Source organism: Pimephales promelas, chromosome 18 (assembly GCF_988280905.1).
Source record: "Pimephales promelas chromosome 18, fPimPro1.hap1.1, whole genome shotgun sequence".
Classification (NCBI taxonomy): domain Eukaryota; kingdom Metazoa; phylum Chordata; class Actinopteri; order Cypriniformes; family Leuciscidae; genus Pimephales; species Pimephales promelas.
This window is the reverse complement of record NC_142786.1, coordinates 9,040,168-9,057,400: the sequence shown is the minus strand read 5'-3', so window position 1 is coordinate 9,057,400 and position 17,233 is coordinate 9,040,168. Positions and strand designations below refer to the sequence as shown.

Here is a 17,233-nt window from a genome sequence, read left to right as displayed (position 1 = left end):
CGAAAAAAAAAAACGACAGTGGTACCCCTTACGTTTTTTTTTGGGGGGCGAAAAATTAAGTTTCTCCAATCTTCCCAAATTCTGATAGAGGGCCATGAGACTTAGACCTGAGTGCAAAAATGGAGGCTCTAGCCCCTTCCAGAGCTGAGATATCGAAACTCAAAGATTCGGCCCGAAAAAAAAACGACAGTGGTACCCCTTACGTTTTTTTTTTTGGGCGAAAAATTAAGTTTCTCCAATCTTCCCAAATTCTGATAGAGGGCCATGAGACTTAGACCTGAGTGCAAAAATGGAGGCTCTAGCCCCTTCCAGAGCCGAGATATCGAAACTCAAAAATTCGGCCAGAAAAAAAAACGACAGTGGTACCCCTTACGTTTTTTTTTTTTGGGGCGAAAAATTAAGTTTCTCCAATCTTCCCAAAACTCTGGATTCTGATAGAGGGCCATGAGACTTAGACCTGAGTGCAAAAATGGAGGCTCTAGCCCCTTCCAGAGCTGAGATATCGGAACTCAAAAATTCGGCCCGAAAAAAAAAACGACAGTGGTACCCCTTACATTTTTTTTTTTGGGCGAAAAATTAAGTTTCTCCAGTCTTCCCAAATTCTGATAGAGGGCCATGAGACTTAGACCTGAGTGCAAAAATGGAGGCTCTAGCCCCTTCCAGTGCTGAGATATCGAAACTCAAAAATTCGGCCCGAAAAAAAAAACGACAGTGGTACCCCTTACGTTTTTTTTTTTTTGGGCGAAAAATTAAGTTTCTCCAATCTTCCCAAATTCTGATAGAGGGCCATGAGACTTAGACCTGAGTGCAAAAATGGAGGCTCTAGCCCCTTCCAGAGCTGAGATATCGAAACTCAAAAATTCGGCCCGAAAAAAAAAAACGACAGTGGTACCCCTTACGTTTTTTTTTGGGCGAAAAATTAAGTTTCTCCAATCTTCCCAAATTCTGATAGAGGGCCATGAGACTTAGACCTGAGTGCAAAAATGGAGGCTCTAGCCCCTTCCAGAGCTGAGATATCGAAACTCAAAAATTCGGCCCGAAAAAAAACCGACAGTGGTACCCCTTACGTTTTTTTTTTGGGCGAAAAATTAAGTTTCTCCAATCTTCCCAAATTCTGATAGAGGGCCATGAGACTTAGACCTGAGTGCAAAAATGGAGGCTCTAGCCCCTTCCAGAGCTGAGATATCGAAACTCAAAAATTCGGCCCGAAAAAAAAAACGACAGTGGTACCCCTTACTTTTTTTTTTTGGGCGAAAAATTAAGTTTCTCCAATCTTCCCAAATTATGATAGAGGGCCATGAGACTTAGACCTGAGTGAAAAAATGGAGGCTCTAGCCCCTTCCAGAGCTGAGATATCGAAACTCAAAAATTCGGCCCGAAAAAAAAACGACAGTGGTACCCCTTACGTTTTTTTTTTTGGGCGAAAAATTAAGTTTCTCCAATCTTCCCAAATTCTGATAGAGGGCCATGAGACTTAGACCTGAGTGCAAAAATGGAGGCTCTAGCCCCTTCCAGAGCTGAGATATCGAAACTCAAAAATTCGGCCCGAAAAAAAAAACGACAGTGGTAACCCTTACATTTTTTTTTGGGCGAAAAATTAAGTTTCTCCAATCTTCCCAAATTCTGATAGAGGGCCATGAGACTTAGACCTGAGTGCAAAAATGGAGGCTCTAGCCCCTTCCAGAGCTGAGATATCGAAACTCAAAAATTCGGCCAGAAAAAAAAAACGACAGTGGTACCCCTTACGTTTTTTTTGGGGGGGCGAAAAATTAAGTTTCTCCAATCTTCCCAAATTCTGATAGAGGGCCATGAGACTTAGACCTGAGTGCAAAAATGGAGGCTCTAGCCCCTTCCAGAGCTGAGGTATCGAAACTCAAAAATTCGGCCCGAAAAAAAAAAACGACAGTGGTACCCCTTACGTTTTTTTTGGGGGGGCGAAAAATTAAGTTTCTCCAATCTTCCCAAATTCTGATAGAGGGCCATGAGACTTAGACCTGAGTGCAAAAATGGAGGCTCTAGCCCCTTCCAGAGCTGAGATATCGAAACTCAAAAATTCGGCCCGAAAAAAAAACGACAGTGGTACCCCTTACGTTTTTTTTTTTGGGCGAAAAATTAAGTTTCTCCAATCTTCCCAAATTCTGATAGAGGGCCATGAGACTTAGACCTGAGTGCAAAAATGGAGGCTCTAGCCCCTTCCAGAGCTGAGATATCGAAACTCAAAAATTCGGCCAGAAAAAAAAACGACAGTGGTACCCCTTACGTTTTTTTTTTTTGGGGCGAAAAATTAAGTTTCTCCAATCTTCCCAAAACTCTGGATTCTGATAGAGGGCCATGAGACTTAGACCTGAGTGCAAAAATGGAGGCTCTAGCCCCTTCCAGAGCTGAGATATCGGAACTCAAAAATTCGGCCCGAAAAAAAAAAACGACAGTGGTACCCCTTACATTTTTTTTTTTGGGCGAAAAATTAAGTTTCTCCAGTCTTCCCAAATTCTGATAGAGGGCCATGAGACTTAGACCTGAGTGCAAAAATGGAGGCTCTAGCCCCTTCCAGAGCTGAGATATCGAAACTCAAAAATTCGGCCCGAAAAAAAAAACGACAGTGGTACCCCTTACGTTTTTTTTTTTTGGGCGAAAAATTAAGTTTCTCCAATCTTCCCAAATTCTGATAGAGGGCCATGAGACTTAGACCTGAGTGCAAAAATGGAGGCTCTAGCCCCTTCCAGAGCTGAGATATCGAAACTCAAAAATTCGGCCCGAAAAAAAAAACGACAGTGGTACCCCTTACGTTTTTTTTTGGGCGAAAAATTAAGTTTCTCCAATCTTCCCAAATTCTGATAGAGGGCCATGAGACTTAGACCTGAGTGCAAAAATGGAGGCTCTAGCCCCTTCCAGAGCTGAGATATCGAAACTCAAAAATTCGGCCCGAAAAAAAAAACGACAGTGGTACCCCTTACATTTTTTTTTGGGGCGAAAAATTAAGTTTCTCCAATCTTCCCAAATTCTGATAGAGGGCCATGAGACTTAGACCTGAGTGCAAAAATGGAGGCTCTAGCCCCTTCCAGAGCTGAGATATCGAAACTCAAAAATTCGGCCCGAAAAAAAACCGACAGTGGTACCCCTTACATTTTTTTTTTGGGCGAAAAATTAAGTTTCTCCAATCTTCCCAAATTCTGATAGAGGGCCATGAGACTTAGACCTGAGTGCAAAAATGGAGGCTCTAGCCCCTTCCAGAGCTGAGATATCGAAACTCAAAAATTCGGCCCGAAAAAAAAACGACAGTGGTACCCCTTACATTTTTTTTTTGGGCGAAAAATTAAGTTTCTCCAATCTTCCCAAATTCTGATAGAGGGCCATGAGACTTAGACCTGAGTGCAAAAATGGAGGCTCTAGCCCCTTCCAGAGCTGAGATATCGAAACTCAAAAATTCGGCCCGAAAAAAAAACGACAGTGGTACCCCTTACATTTTTTTTTTTGGGCGAAAAATTAAGTTTCTCCAATCTTCCCAAATTCTGATAGAGGGCCATGAGACTTAGACCTGAGTGCAAAAATGGAGGCTCTAGCCCCTTCCAGAGCTGAGATATCGAAACTCAAAAATTCGGCCCGAAAAAAAAAACGACAGTGGTACCCCTTACGTTTTTTTTTTTGGGCGAAAAATTAAGTTTCTCCAATCTTCCCAAATTCTGATAGAGGGCCATGAGACTTAGACCTGAGTGCAAAAATGGAGGCTCTAGTCCCTTCCAGAGCTGAGATATCGAAACTCAAAAATTCGGCCTGAAAAAAAAAAACGACAGTGGTACCCCTTACGTTTTTTTTTGGGGGCGAAAAATTAAGTTTCTTCAATCTTCCCAAAACGTTGGATTCTGATAGAGGGCCATGAGACTTAGACCTGAGTGCAAAAATGGAGGCTCTAGCCCCTTCCAGAGCTGAGATATCGAAACTCAAAAATTCGGCCCGAAAAAAAAAGACAGTGGTACCCCTTACGTTTTTTTTTTTTTTGGGCGAAAAATTAAGTTTCTCCAATCTTCCCCAAACTCTGGATTCTGATAGAGGGCCATGAGACTTAGACCTGAGTGCAAAAATGGAGGCTCTAGCCCCTTCCAGAGCTGAGATATCGAAACTCAAAAATTCGGCCCGAAAAAAAAAAACGACAGTGGTACCCCTTACGTTTTTTTTTTTTCGGCGAAAAATTAAGTTTCTCCAATCTTCCCAAAACTCTGGATTCTGATAGAGGGCCATGAGACTTATACCTGAGTGCAAAAATGGAGGCTCTAGCCCCTTCCAGAGCTGAGATATCGAAACTCAAAAATTCGGCCCGAAAAAAAACGACAGTGGTACCCCTTACGTTTTTTTTTTTGGGCGAAAAATTAAGTTTCTCCAATCTTCCCAAATTCTGGTAGAGGGCCATGAGACTTAGACCTGAGTGCAAAAATGGAGGCTCTAGTCCCTTCCAGAGCTGAGATATCGAAACTCAAAAATTCGGCCCGAAAAAAAAACGACAGTGGTACCCCTTACGTTTTTTTTTTTGGGCGAAAAATTAAGTTTCTCCAATCTTCCCAAATTCTGATAGAGGGCCATGAGACTTAGACCTGAGTGCAAAAATGGAGGCTCTAGCCCCTTCCAGAGCTGAGATATCGAAACTCAAAAATTCGGCCCGAAAAAAAACGACAGTGGTACCCCTTACGTTTTTTTTTTTTGGGCGAAAAATTAAGTTTCTCCAATCTTCCCCAAACTCTGGATTCTGATACAGGGCCATGAGACTTAGACCTGAGTGCAAAAATGGAGGCTCTAGCCCCTTCCAGAGCTGAGATATCGAAACTCAAAAATTCGGCCCGAAAAAAAAAACGACAGTGGTACCCCTTACGTTTTTTTTTGGGGGCGAAAAATTAAGTTTCTCCAATCTTCCCAAAACTCTGGATTCTGATAGAGGGCCATGAGACTTAGACCTGAGTGCAAAAATGGAGGCTCTAGCCCCTTCCAGAGCTGAGATATCGAAACTCAAAAATTCGGCCCGAAAAAAAAAGACAGTGGTACCCCTTACGTTTTTTTTTTTTTGGGCGAAAAATTAAGTTTCTCCAATCTTCCCCAAACTCTGGATTCTGATAGAGGGCCATGAGACTTAGACCTGAGTGCAAAAATGGAGGCTCTAGCCCCTTCCAGAGCTGAGATATCGAAACTCAAAAATTCGGCCCGAAAAAAAAAACGACAGTGGTACCCCTTACGGTTTTTTTTTTTCGGCGAAAAATTAAGTTTCTCCAATCTTCCCAAAACTCTGGATTCTGATAGAGGGCCATGAGACTTATACCTGAGTGCAAAAATGGAGGCTCTAGCCCCTTCCAGAGCTGAGATATCGAAACTCAAAAATTCGGCCCGAAAAAAAACGACAGTGGTACCCCTTACGTTTTTTTTTTTTGGGCGAAAAATTAAGTTTCTCCAATCTTCCCAAATTCTGGTAGAGGGCCATGAGACTTAGACCTGAGTGCAAAAATGGAGGCTCTAGCCCCTTCCAGAGCTGAGATAGCGAAACTCAAAAATTCGGCCCGAAAAAAAAACGACAGTGGTACCCCTTACGTTTTTTTTTTTTGGGCGAAAAATTAAGTTTCTCCAATCTTCCCAAATTCTGATAGAGGGCCATGAGACTTAGACCTGAGTGCAAAAATGGAGGCTCTAGCCCCTTCCAGAGCTGAGATATCGAAACTCAAAAATTCGGCCCGAAAAAAAAAAACGACAGTGGTACCCCTTACGTTTTTTTTTTTTTTGGGCGAAAAATTAAGTTTCTCCAATCTTCCCAAAACTCTGGATTCTGATAGAGGGCCATGAGACTTATACCTGAGTGCAAAAATGGAGGCTCTAGCCCCTTCCAGAGCTGAGATATCGAAACTCAAAAATTCGGCCCGAAAAAAAACGACAGTGGTACCCCTTACGTTTTTTTTTTTTGGGCGAAAAATTAAGTTTCTCCAATCTTCCCAAATTCTGGTAGAGGGCCATGAGACTTAGACCTGAGTGCAAAAATTGAGGCTCTAGCCCCTTCCAGAGCTGAGATAGCGAAACTCAAAAATTCGGCCCGAAAAAAAAACGACAGTGGTACACCTTACGTTTTTTTTTTTTGGGCGAAAAATTAAGTTTCTCCAATCTTCCCAAATTCTGATAGAGGGCCATGAGACTTAGACCTGAGTGCAAAAATGGAGGCTCTAGCCCCTTCCAGAGCTGAGATATCGAAACTCAAAAATTCGGCCCGAAAAAAAAACGACAGTGGTACCCCTTACGTTTTTTTTTTTTTGGGCGAAAAATTAAGTTTCTCCAATCTTCCCCAAACTCTGGATTCTGATAGAGGGCCATGAGACTTAGACCTGAGTGCAAAAATGGAGGCTCTAGCCCCTTCCAGAGCTGAGATATCGGAACTCAAAAATTCGGCCCGAAAAAAAAAACGACAGTGGTACCCCTTACGTTTTTTTTTTGGGCGAAAAATTAAGTTTCTCCAATCTTCCCAAATTCTGATAGAGGGCCATGAGACTTAGACCTGAGTGCAAAAATGGAGGCTCTAGCCCCTTCCAGAGCTGAGATATCGAAACTCAAAAATTCGGCCCGAAAAAAAAACGACAGTGGTACCCCTTACGTTTTTTTTGGGGGGCGAAAAATTAAGTTTCTCCAATCTTCTCAAATTCTGATAGAGGGCCATGAGACTTACACCTGAGTGCAAAAATGGAGGCTCTAGCCCCTTCCAGAGCTGAGATATCGAAACTCAAAAATTCGGCCCGAAAAAAAAAACGACAGTGGTACCCCTTACGTTTTTTTTTTTGGGCGAAAAATTAAGTTTCTCCAATCTTCCCAAATTCTGGTAGAGGGCCATGAGACTTAGACCTGAGTGCAAAAATGGAGGCTCTAGCCCCTTCCAGAGCTGAGATATCGAAACTCAAAAATTCGGCCCGAAAAAAAAACGACAGTGGTACCCCTTACGTTTTTTTTTTGGGGCGAAAAATTAAGTTTCTCCAATCTTCCAAAATTCTGATAGAGGGCCATGAGACTTAGACCTGAGTGCAAAAATGGAGGCTCTTGCCCCTTCCAGAGCTGAGATATCGAAACTCAAAAATTCGGCCCGAAAAAAAAACGACAGTGGTACCCCTTACGTTTTTTTTGGGGGGGCGAAAAATTAAGTTTCTCCAATCTTCCCAAAACTCTGGATTCTGATAGAGGGCCATAAGACTTAGACCTGAGTGCAAAAATGGAGGCTCTAGCCCCTTCCAGAGCTGAGATATCTAAACTCAAAAATTCGGTCCGAAAAAAAAACGACAGTGGTACCCCTTACGTTTTTTTTTTTTTTTGGGCGAAAAATTAAGTTTCTCCAATCTTCCCAAAACTCTGGATTCTGATAGAGGACCATGAGACTTAGACCTGAGTGCAAAAATGGAGGCTCTAGCCCCTTCCAGAGCTGAGATATCGAAACTCAAAAATTCGGCCCGAAAAAAAAAACGACAGTGGTACCCCTTACGTTTTTTTTTTGGGCGAAAAATTAAGTTTCTCCAATCTTCCCAAATTCTGATAGAGGGCCATGAGACTTAGACCTGAGTGCAAAAATGGAGGCTCTAGCCCCTTCCAGAGCTGAGATATCGAAACTCAAAAATTCGGCCCGAAAAAAAAACGACAGTGGTACCCCTTACGTTTTTTTTTTGGGCGAAAAATTAAGTTTCTCCAATCTTCCCAAATTCTGATAGAGGGCCATGAGACTTAGACCTGAGTGCAAAAATGGAGGCTCTAGCCCCTTCCAGAGCTGAGATATCGAAACTCAAAAATTCGGCCCGAAAAAAAAAACGACAGTGGTACCCCTTACGTTTTTTTTGGGGGGCGAAAAATTAAGTTTCTCCAATCTTCCCAAAACTCTGGATTCTGATAGAGGGCCATGAGACTTAGACCTGAGTGCAAAAATGGAGGCTCTAGCCCCTTCCAGAGCTGAGATATCGAAACTCAAAAATTCGGCCCGAAAAAAAACCGACAGTGGTACCCCTTACGTTTTTTTTTGGGGCGAAAAATTACGTTTCTCCAATCTTCCCAAATTCTGATAGAGGGCCGTGAGACTTAGACCTGAGTGCAAAAATGGAGGCTCTAGCCCCTTCCAGAGCTGAGATATCGAAACTCAAAAATTCGGCCCGAAAAAAAAACGACAGTGGTACCCCTTACGTTTTTTTTTTGGGGCGAAAAATTAAGTTTCTCCAATCTTCCCAAATTCTGATAGAGGGCCATGAGACTTTGACCTGAGTGCAAAAATGGAGGCTCTAGCCCCTTCCAGAGCTGAGATATCGAAACTCAAAAATTCGTCCCGAAAAAAAAAACGACAGTGGTACCCCTTACGTTTTTTTTTTTTTGGGGGCGAAAAATTAAGTTTCTCCAATCTTCCAAAATTCTGATAGAGGACCATGAGACTTAGACCTGAGTGCAAAAATGGAGGCTCTAGCCCCTTCCAGAGCTGAGATATCGAAACTCAAAAATTCGGCCCGAAAAAAAAAACGACAGTGGTACCCCTTACGTTTTTTTTGGGGGGCGAAAAATTAAGTTTCTCCAATCTTCCCAAAACTCTGGATTCTGATAGAGGGCCATGAGACTTAGACCTGAGTTCAAAAATGGAGGCTCTAGCCCCTTCCAGAGCTGAGATATCGAAACTCAAAAATTCGGCCCGAAAAAAAAAAAGACAGTGGTACCCCTTACGTTTTTTTTTTTGGGGCGAAAAATTAAGTTTCTCCAATCTTTCCAAAACTCTGGATTCTGATAGAGGGCCATGAGACTTAGACCTGAGTGCAAAAATGGAGGCTCTAGCCCCTTCCAGAGCTGAGATATCGAAACTCAAAAATTCGGCCTGAAAAAAAAAAACGACAGTGGTACCCCTTACGTTTTTTTTTTTGGGCGAAAAATTAAGTTTCTCCAATCTTCCCAAATTCTGATAGAGGGCCATGAGACTTAGACCTGAGTGCAAAAATGGAGGCTCTAGCCCCTTCCAGAGCTGAGATATCGAAACTCAAAAATTCGGCCCGAAAAAAAAACGACAGTGGTACCCCTTACGTTTTTTTTTTGGGGCGAAAAATTAAGTTTCTCCAATCTTCCCAAATTCTGATAGAGGGCCATGAGACTTAGACCTGAGTGCAAAAATGGAGGCTCTAGCCCCTTCCAGAGCTGAGATATCGAAACTCAAAAATTCGGCCCGAAAAAAAAACGACAGTGGTACCCCTTACGTTTTTTTTTGGGGCGAAAAATTAAGTTTCTCCAATCTTCCCAAATTCTGATAGAGGGCCATGAGACTTAGACCTGAGTGCAAAAATGGAGGCTCTAGCCCCTTCCAGAGCTGAGATATCGAAACTCAAAAATTCGGCCTGAAAAAAAAAAACGACAGTGGTACCCCTTACGTTTTTTTTTTTGGGCGAAAAATTAAGTTTCTCCAATCTTCCCAAATTCTGATAGAGGGCCATGAGACTTAGACCTGAGTGCAAAAATGGAGGCTCTAGCCCCTTCCAGAGCTGAGATATCGAAACTCAAAAATTCGGCCCGAAAAAAAAAACGACAGTGGTACCCCTTACGTTTTTTTTTTGGGGCGAAAAATTAAGTTTCTCCAATCTTCCCAAATTCTGATAGAGGACCATGAGACTTAGACCTGAGTGCAAAAATGGAGGCTCTAGCCCCTTCCAGAGCTGAGATATCGAAACTCAAAAATTCGGCCCGAAAAAAAACGACAGTGGTACCCCTTACGTTTTTTTTTTTGGGCGAAAAATTAAGTTTCTCCAATCTTCCCAAATTCTGGTAGAGGGCCATGAGACTTAGATCTGAGTGCAAAAATGGAGGCTCTAGCCCCTTCCAGAGCTGAGATAGCGAAACTCAAAAATTCGGCCCGAAAAAAAAACGACAGTGGTACCCCTTATGTTTTTTTTGGGGGGGCGAAAAATTAAGTTTCTCCAATCTTCCCAAAACTCTGGATTCTGATAGAGGGCCATGAGACTTAGACCTGAGTGCAAAAATGGAGGCTCTAGCCCCTTCCAGAGCTGAGATATCGGAACTCAAAAATTCGGCCCGAAAAAAAAAAAACGACAGTGGTACCCCTTACGTTTTTTTTTTGGGCGAAAAATTAAGTTTCTCCAATCTTCCCAAATTCTGATAGAGGGCCATGAGACTTAGACCTGAGTGCAAAAATGGAGGCTCTAGCCCCTTCCAGAGCTGAGATATCGAAACTCAAAAATTCGGCCCGAAAAAAAAACGACAGTGGTACCCCTTACGTTTTTTTTGGGGGGCGAAAAATTAAGTTTCTCCAATCTTCTCAAATTCTGATAGAGGGCCATGAGACTTACACCTGAGTGCAAAAATGGAGGCTCTAGCCCCTTCCAGAGCTGAGATATCGAAACTCAAAAATTCGGCCTGAAAAAAAAAAACGACAGTGGTACCCCTTACGTTTTTTTTTTTGGGCGAAAAATTAAGTTTCTCCAATCTTCCCAAATTCTGATAGAGGGCCATGAGACTTAGACCTGAGTGCAAAAATGGAGGCTCTAGCCCCTTCCAGAGCTGAGATATCGAAACTCAAAAATTCGGCCCGAAAAAAAACGACAGTGGTACCCCTTACGTTTTTTTTTTTGGGCGAAAATTTAAGTTTCTCCAATCTTCCCAAATTCTGATAGAGGGCCATGAGACTTAGACCTGAGTGCAAAAATGGAGGCTCTAGCCCCTTCCAGAGCTGAGATATCGAAACTCAAAAATTCGGCCCGAAAAAAAACGACAGTGGTACCCCTTACGTTTTTTTTTTTGGGCGAAAAATTAAGTTTCTCCAATCTTCCCAAATTCTGATAGAGGGCCATGAGACTTAGACCTGAGTGCAAAAATGGAGGCTCTAGCCCCTTCCAGAGCTGAGATATCGAAACTCAAAAATTCGGCCCGAAAAAAAACGACAGTGGTACCCCTTACATTTTTTTTTTGGGCGAAAAATTAAGTTTCTCCAATCTTCCCAAATTCTGATAGAGGGCCATGAGACTTAGACCTGAGTGCAAAAATGGAGGCTCTAGCCCCTTCCAGAGCTGAGATATCGAAACTCAAAAATTCGGCCCGAAAAAAAAAACGACAGTGGTACCCCTTACATTTTTTTTTTGGGCGAAAAATTAAGTTTCTCCAATCTTCCCAAATTCTGATAGAGGGCCATGAGACTTAGACCTGAGTGCAAAAATGGAGGCTCTAGCCCCTTCCAGAGCTGAGATATCGGAACTCAAAAATTCGGCCCGAAAAAAAAAACGACAGTGGTACCCCTTACGTTTTTTTTTTGGGCGAAAAATTACGTTTCTCCAATCTTCCCAAATTCTGATAGAGGGCCATGAGACTTAGACCTGAGTGCAAAAATGGAGGCTCTAGCCCCTTCCAGAGCTGAGATATCGAAACTCAAAAATTCGGCCCGAAAAAAAAAACGACAGTGGTACCCCTTACGTTTTTTTTTTTGGGCGAAAATTTAAGTTTCTCCAATCTTCCCAAATTCTGATAGAGGGCCATGAGACTTAGACCTGAGTGCAAAAATGGAGGCTCTAGCCCCTTCCAGAGCTGAGATATCGAAACTCAAAAATTCGGCCCGAAAAAAAACGACAGTGGTACCCCTTACGTTTTTTTTTTTGGGCGAAAAATTAAGTTTCTCCAATCTTCCCAAATTCTGATAGAGGGCCATGAGACTTAGACCTGAGTGCAAAAATTGAGGCTCTAGCCCCTTCCAGAGCTGAGATATCGAAACTCAAAAATTCGGCCCGAAAAAAAAACGACAGTGGTACCCCTTACGTTTTTTTTTTTGGGCGAAAAATTAAGTTTCTCCAATCTTCCCAAATTCTGATAGAGGGCCATGAGACTTAGACCTGAGTGCAAAAATGGAGGCTCTAGCCCCTTCCAGAGCTGAGATATCGAAACTCAAAAATTCGGCCCAAAAAAAAAAAACGACAGTGGTACCCCTTACGTTTTTTTTTTTTGGGCGAAAAATTAAGTTTCTCCAATCTTCCCAAATTCTGATAGAGGGCCATGAGACTTAGACCTGAGTGCAAAAATGGAGGCTCTAGCCCCTTCCAGAGCTGAGATATCGAAACTCAAAAATTCGGCCCGAAAAAAAACGACAGTGGTACCCCTTACATTTTTTTTTTGGGCGAAAAATTAAGTTTCTCCAATCTTCTCAAATTCTGATAGAGGGCCATGAGACTTACACCTGAGTGCAAAAATGGAGGCTCTAGCCCCTTCCAGAGCTGAGATATCGAAACTCAAAAATTCGGCCTGAAAAAAAAAAACGACAGTGGTACCCCTTACGTTTTTTTTTTTGGGCGAAAAATTAAGTTTCTCCAATCTTCCCAAATTCTGATAGAGGGCCATGAGACTTAGACCTGAGTGCAAAAATGGAGGCTCTAGCCCCTTCCAGAGCTGAGATATCGAAACTCAAAAATTCGGCCCGAAAAAAAACGACAGTGGTACCCCTTACGTTTTTTTTTTTGGGCGAAAATTTAAGTTTCTCCAATCTTCCCAAATTCTGATAGAGGGCCATGAGACTTAGACCTGAGTGCAAAAATGGAGGCTCTAGCCCCTTCCAGAGCTGAGATATCGAAACTCAAAAATTCGGCCCGAAAAAAAACGACAGTGGTACCCCTTACGTTTTTTTTTTTGGGCGAAAAATTAAGTTTCTCCAATCTTCCCAAATTCTGATAGAGGGCCATGAGACTTAGACCTGAGTGCAAAAATGGAGGCTCTAGCCCCTTCCAGAGCTGAGATATCGAAACTCAAAAATTCGGCCCGAAAAAAAACGACAGTGGTACCCCTTACATTTTTTTTTTGGGCGAAAAATTAAGTTTCTCCAATCTTCCCAAATTCTGATAGAGGGCCATGAGACTTAGACCTGAGTGCAAAAATGGAGGCTCTAGCCCCTTCCAGAGCTGAGATATCGAAACTCAAAAATTCGGCCCGAAAAAAAAAACGACAGTGGTACCCCTTACATTTTTTTTTTGGGCGAAAAATTAAGTTTCTCCAATCTTCCCAAATTCTGATAGAGGGCCATGAGACTTAGACCTGAGTGCAAAAATGGAGGCTCTAGCCCCTTCCAGAGCTGAGATATCGGAACTCAAAAATTCGGCCCGAAAAAAAAAACGACAGTGGTACCCCTTACGTTTTTTTTTTGGGCGAAAAATTACGTTTCTCCAATCTTCCCAAATTCTGATAGAGGGCCATGAGACTTAGACCTGAGTGCAAAAATGGAGGCTCTAGCCCCTTCCAGAGCTGAGATATCGAAACTCAAAAATTCGGCCCGAAAAAAAAAACGACAGTGGTACCCCTTACGTTTTTTTTTTTGGGCGAAAATTTAAGTTTCTCCAATCTTCCCAAATTCTGATAGAGGGCCATGAGACTTAGACCTGAGTGCAAAAATGGAGGCTCTAGCCCCTTCCAGAGCTGAGATATCGAAACTCAAAAATTCGGCCCGAAAAAAAACGACAGTGGTACCCCTTACGTTTTTTTTTTTGGGCGAAAAATTAAGTTTCTCCAATCTTCCCAAATTCTGATAGAGGGCCATGAGACTTAGACCTGAGTGCAAAAATTGAGGCTCTAGCCCCTTCCAGAGCTGAGATATCGAAACTCAAAAATTCGGCCCGAAAAAAAAACGACAGTGGTACCCCTTACGTTTTTTTTTTTGGGCGAAAAATTAAGTTTCTCCAATCTTCCCAAATTCTGATAGAGGGCCATGAGACTTAGACCTGAGTGCAAAAATGGAGGCTCTAGCCCCTTCCAGAGCTGAGATATCGAAACTCAAAAATTCGGCCCAAAAAAAAAAAACGACAGTGGTACCCCTTACGTTTTTTTTTTTTGGGCGAAAAATTAAGTTTCTCCAATCTTCCCAAATTCTGATAGAGGGCCATGAGACTTAGACCTGAGTGCAAAAATGGAGGCTCTAGCCCCTTCCAGAGCTGAGATATCGAAACTCAAAAATTCGGCCCGAAAAAAAACGACAGTGGTACCCCTTACATTTTTTTTTTGGGCGAAAAATTAAGTTTCTCCAATCTTCCCAAATTCTGATAGAGGGCCATGAGACTTAGACCTGAGTGCAAAAATGGAGGCTCTAGCCCCTTCCAGAGCTGAGATATCGAAACTCAAAAATTCGGCCCGAAAAAAAAAACGACAGTGGTACCCCTTACATTTTTTTTTTGGGCGAAAAATTAAGTTTCTCCAATCTTCCCAAATTCTGATAGAGGGCCATGAGACTTAGACCTGAGTGCAAAAATGAAGGCTCTAGCCCCTTCCAGAGCTGAGATATCGAAACTCAAACATTCGGCCCGAAAAAAAACCGACAGTGGTACCCCTTACGTTTTTTTTTTTGGGCGAAAAATTAAGTTTCTCCAATCCTCCCAAATTCTGATAGAGGGCCATGAGACTTAGACCTGAGTGCAAAAATGGAGGCTCTAGCCCCTTCCAGAGCTGAGATATCGAAACTCAAAAATTCGGCCCGAAAAAAAAAACGACAGTGGTACCCCTTACGTTTTTTTTTTGGGCGAAAAATTAAGTTTCTCCAATCTTCCCAAATTCTGATAGAGGGCCATGAGACTTAGACCTGAGTGCAAAAATGGAGGCTCTAGCCCCTTCCAGAGCTGAGATATCGAAACTCAAAAATTCGGCCCGAAAAAAAACCGACAGTGGTACCCCTTACATTTTTTTTTTGGGCGAAAAATTAAGTTTCTCCAATCTTCCCAAATTCTGATAGAGGGCCATGAGACTTAGACCTGAGTGCAAAAATGGAGGCTCTAGCCCCTTCCAGAGCTGAGATATCGAAACTCAAAAATTCGGCCCGAAAAAAAAACGACAGTGGTACCCCTTACATTTTTTTTTTGGGCGAAAAATTAAGTTTCTCCAATCTTCCCAAATTCTGATAGAGGGCCATGAGACTTAGACCTGAGTGCAAAAATGAAGGCTCTAGCCCCTTCCAGAGCTGAGATATCGAAACTCAAAAATTCGGCCCGAAAAAAAACCGACAGTGGTACCCCTTACGTTTTTTTATTGGGCGAAAAATTAAGTTTCTCCAATCTTCCCAAATTCTGATAGAGGGCCATGAGACTTAGACCTGAGTGCAAAAATGGAGGCTCTAGCCCCTTCCAGAGCTGAGATATCGAGACTCAAAAATTCGGCCCGAAAAAAAAAACGACAGTGGTACCCCTTACGTTTTTTTTTTTGGGGCGAAAAATTAAGTTTCTCCAATCTTCCCAAATTCTGATAGAGGGCCATGAGACTTAGACCTGAGTGCAAAAATGGAGGCTCTAGCCCCTTCCAGAGCTGAGATATCGAAAAAATTCGGCCCGAAAAAAAAACGACAGTGGTACCCCTTACGTTTTTTTTTTTTGGGCGAAAAATTAAGTGTCTCCAATCTTCCCAAATTCTGATAGAGGGCCATGAGACTTAGACCTGAGTGCAAAAATGGAGGCTCTAGCCCCTTCCAGAGCTGAGATATCGAAACTCAAAAATTCGGCCTGAAAAAAAAAAACAACAGTGGTACCCCTTACGTTTTTTTTTTTGGGCGAAAAATTAAGTTTCTCCAATCTTCCCAAATTCTGATAGAGGGCCATGAGACTTAGACCTGAGTGCAAAAATGGAGGCTCTAGCCCCTTCCAGAGCTGAGATATCGAAACTCAAAAATTCGGCCAGAAAAAAAAACCACAGTGGTACCCCTTACGGTTTTTTTTTTTTGGGCGAAAAATTAAGTTTCTCCAATCTTCCCAAATTCTGATAGAGGGCCATGAGACTTAGACCTGAGTGCAAAAATGGAGGCTCTAGCCCCTTCCAGAGCTGAGATATCGAAACTCAAAAATTCGGCCCGAAAAAAAACGACAGTGGTACCCCTTACGTTTTTTTTTTTGGGCGAAAAATTAAGTTTCTCCAATCTTCCCAAATTCTGGTAGAGGGCCATGAGACTTAGATCTGAGTGCAAAAATGGAGGCTCTAGCCCCTTCCAGAGCTGAGATAGCGAAACTCAAAAATTCGGCCCGAAAAAAAAACGACAGTGGTACCCCTTACGTTTTTTTTTTTGGGGCGAAAAATTAAGTTTCTCCAATCTTCCCAAATTCTGATAGAGGGCCATGAGACTTAGACCTGAGTGCAAAAATGGAGGCTCTAGCCCCTTCCAGAGCGGAGATATCGAAACTCAAAAATTCGGCCCGAAAAAAAACGACAGTGGTACCCCTTACGTTTTTTTTTTTTGGGCGAAAAATTAAGTTTCTCCAATCTTCCCAAATTCTGGTAGAGGGCCATGAGACTTAGACCTGAGTGCAAAAATGGAGGCTCTAGCCCCTTCCAGAGCTGAGATAGCGAAACTCAAAAATTCGGCCCGAAAAAAAAAACGACAGTGGTACCCCTTACGTTTTTTTTGGGGGGGCGAAAAATTAAGTTTCTCCAATCTTCCCAAAACTCTGGATTCTGATAGAGGGCCATGAGACTTAGACCTGAGTGCAAAAATGGAGGCTCTAGCCCCTTCCAGAGCTGAGATATCGGAACTCAAAAATTCGGCCCGAAAAAAAAAACGACAGTGGTACCCCTTACGTTTTTTTTTTGGGCGAAAAATTAAGTTTCTCCAATCTTCCCAAATTCTGATAGAGGGCCATGAGACTTAGACCTGAGTGCAAAAATGGAGGCTCTAGCCCCTTCCAGAGCTGAGATAGCGAAACTCAAAAATTCGGCCCGAAAAAAAAAACGACAGTGGTACCCCTTACGTTTTTTTTTGGGGGGCAAAAAATTAAGTTTCTCCAATCTTCCCAAAACTCTTGATTCTGATAGAGGGCCATGAGACTTAGACCTGAGTGCAAAAATGGAGGCTCTAGCCCCTTCCAGAGCTGAGATATCGGAACTCAAAAATTCGGCCCGAAAAAAAAAAACGACAGTGGTACCCCTTACGTTTTTTTTTTGGGCGAAAAATTAAGTTTCTCTAATCTTCCCAAATTCTGATAGAGGGCCATGAGACTTAGACCTGAGTGCAAAAATGGAGGCTCTAGCCCCTTCCAGAGCTGAGATATCGAAACTCAAAAATTCGGCCCGAAAAAAAAAACGACAGTGGTACCCCTTACGTTTTTTTTTTGGGGCGAAAAATTACGTTTCTCCAATCTTCCCAAATTCTGATAGAGGGCCATGAGACTTAGACCTGAGTGCAAAAATGGAGGCTCTAGCCCCTTCCAGAGCTGAGATATCGAAACTCAAAAATTCGGCCCGAAAAAAAAAACGACAGTGGTAC

General features: G+C 42.5%; 1 protein-coding gene across 2 annotated transcripts in view; it reads right to left on the bottom strand.

The window, feature by feature from the left end:
- Window positions 1-17,233, bottom strand: part of slc52a3-2a (solute carrier family 52 member 3-2a) — a 106,822-nt gene that overhangs the window by 25,126 nt on the left and 64,463 nt on the right. The gene's annotated exons all lie outside the window — the stretch shown is intronic.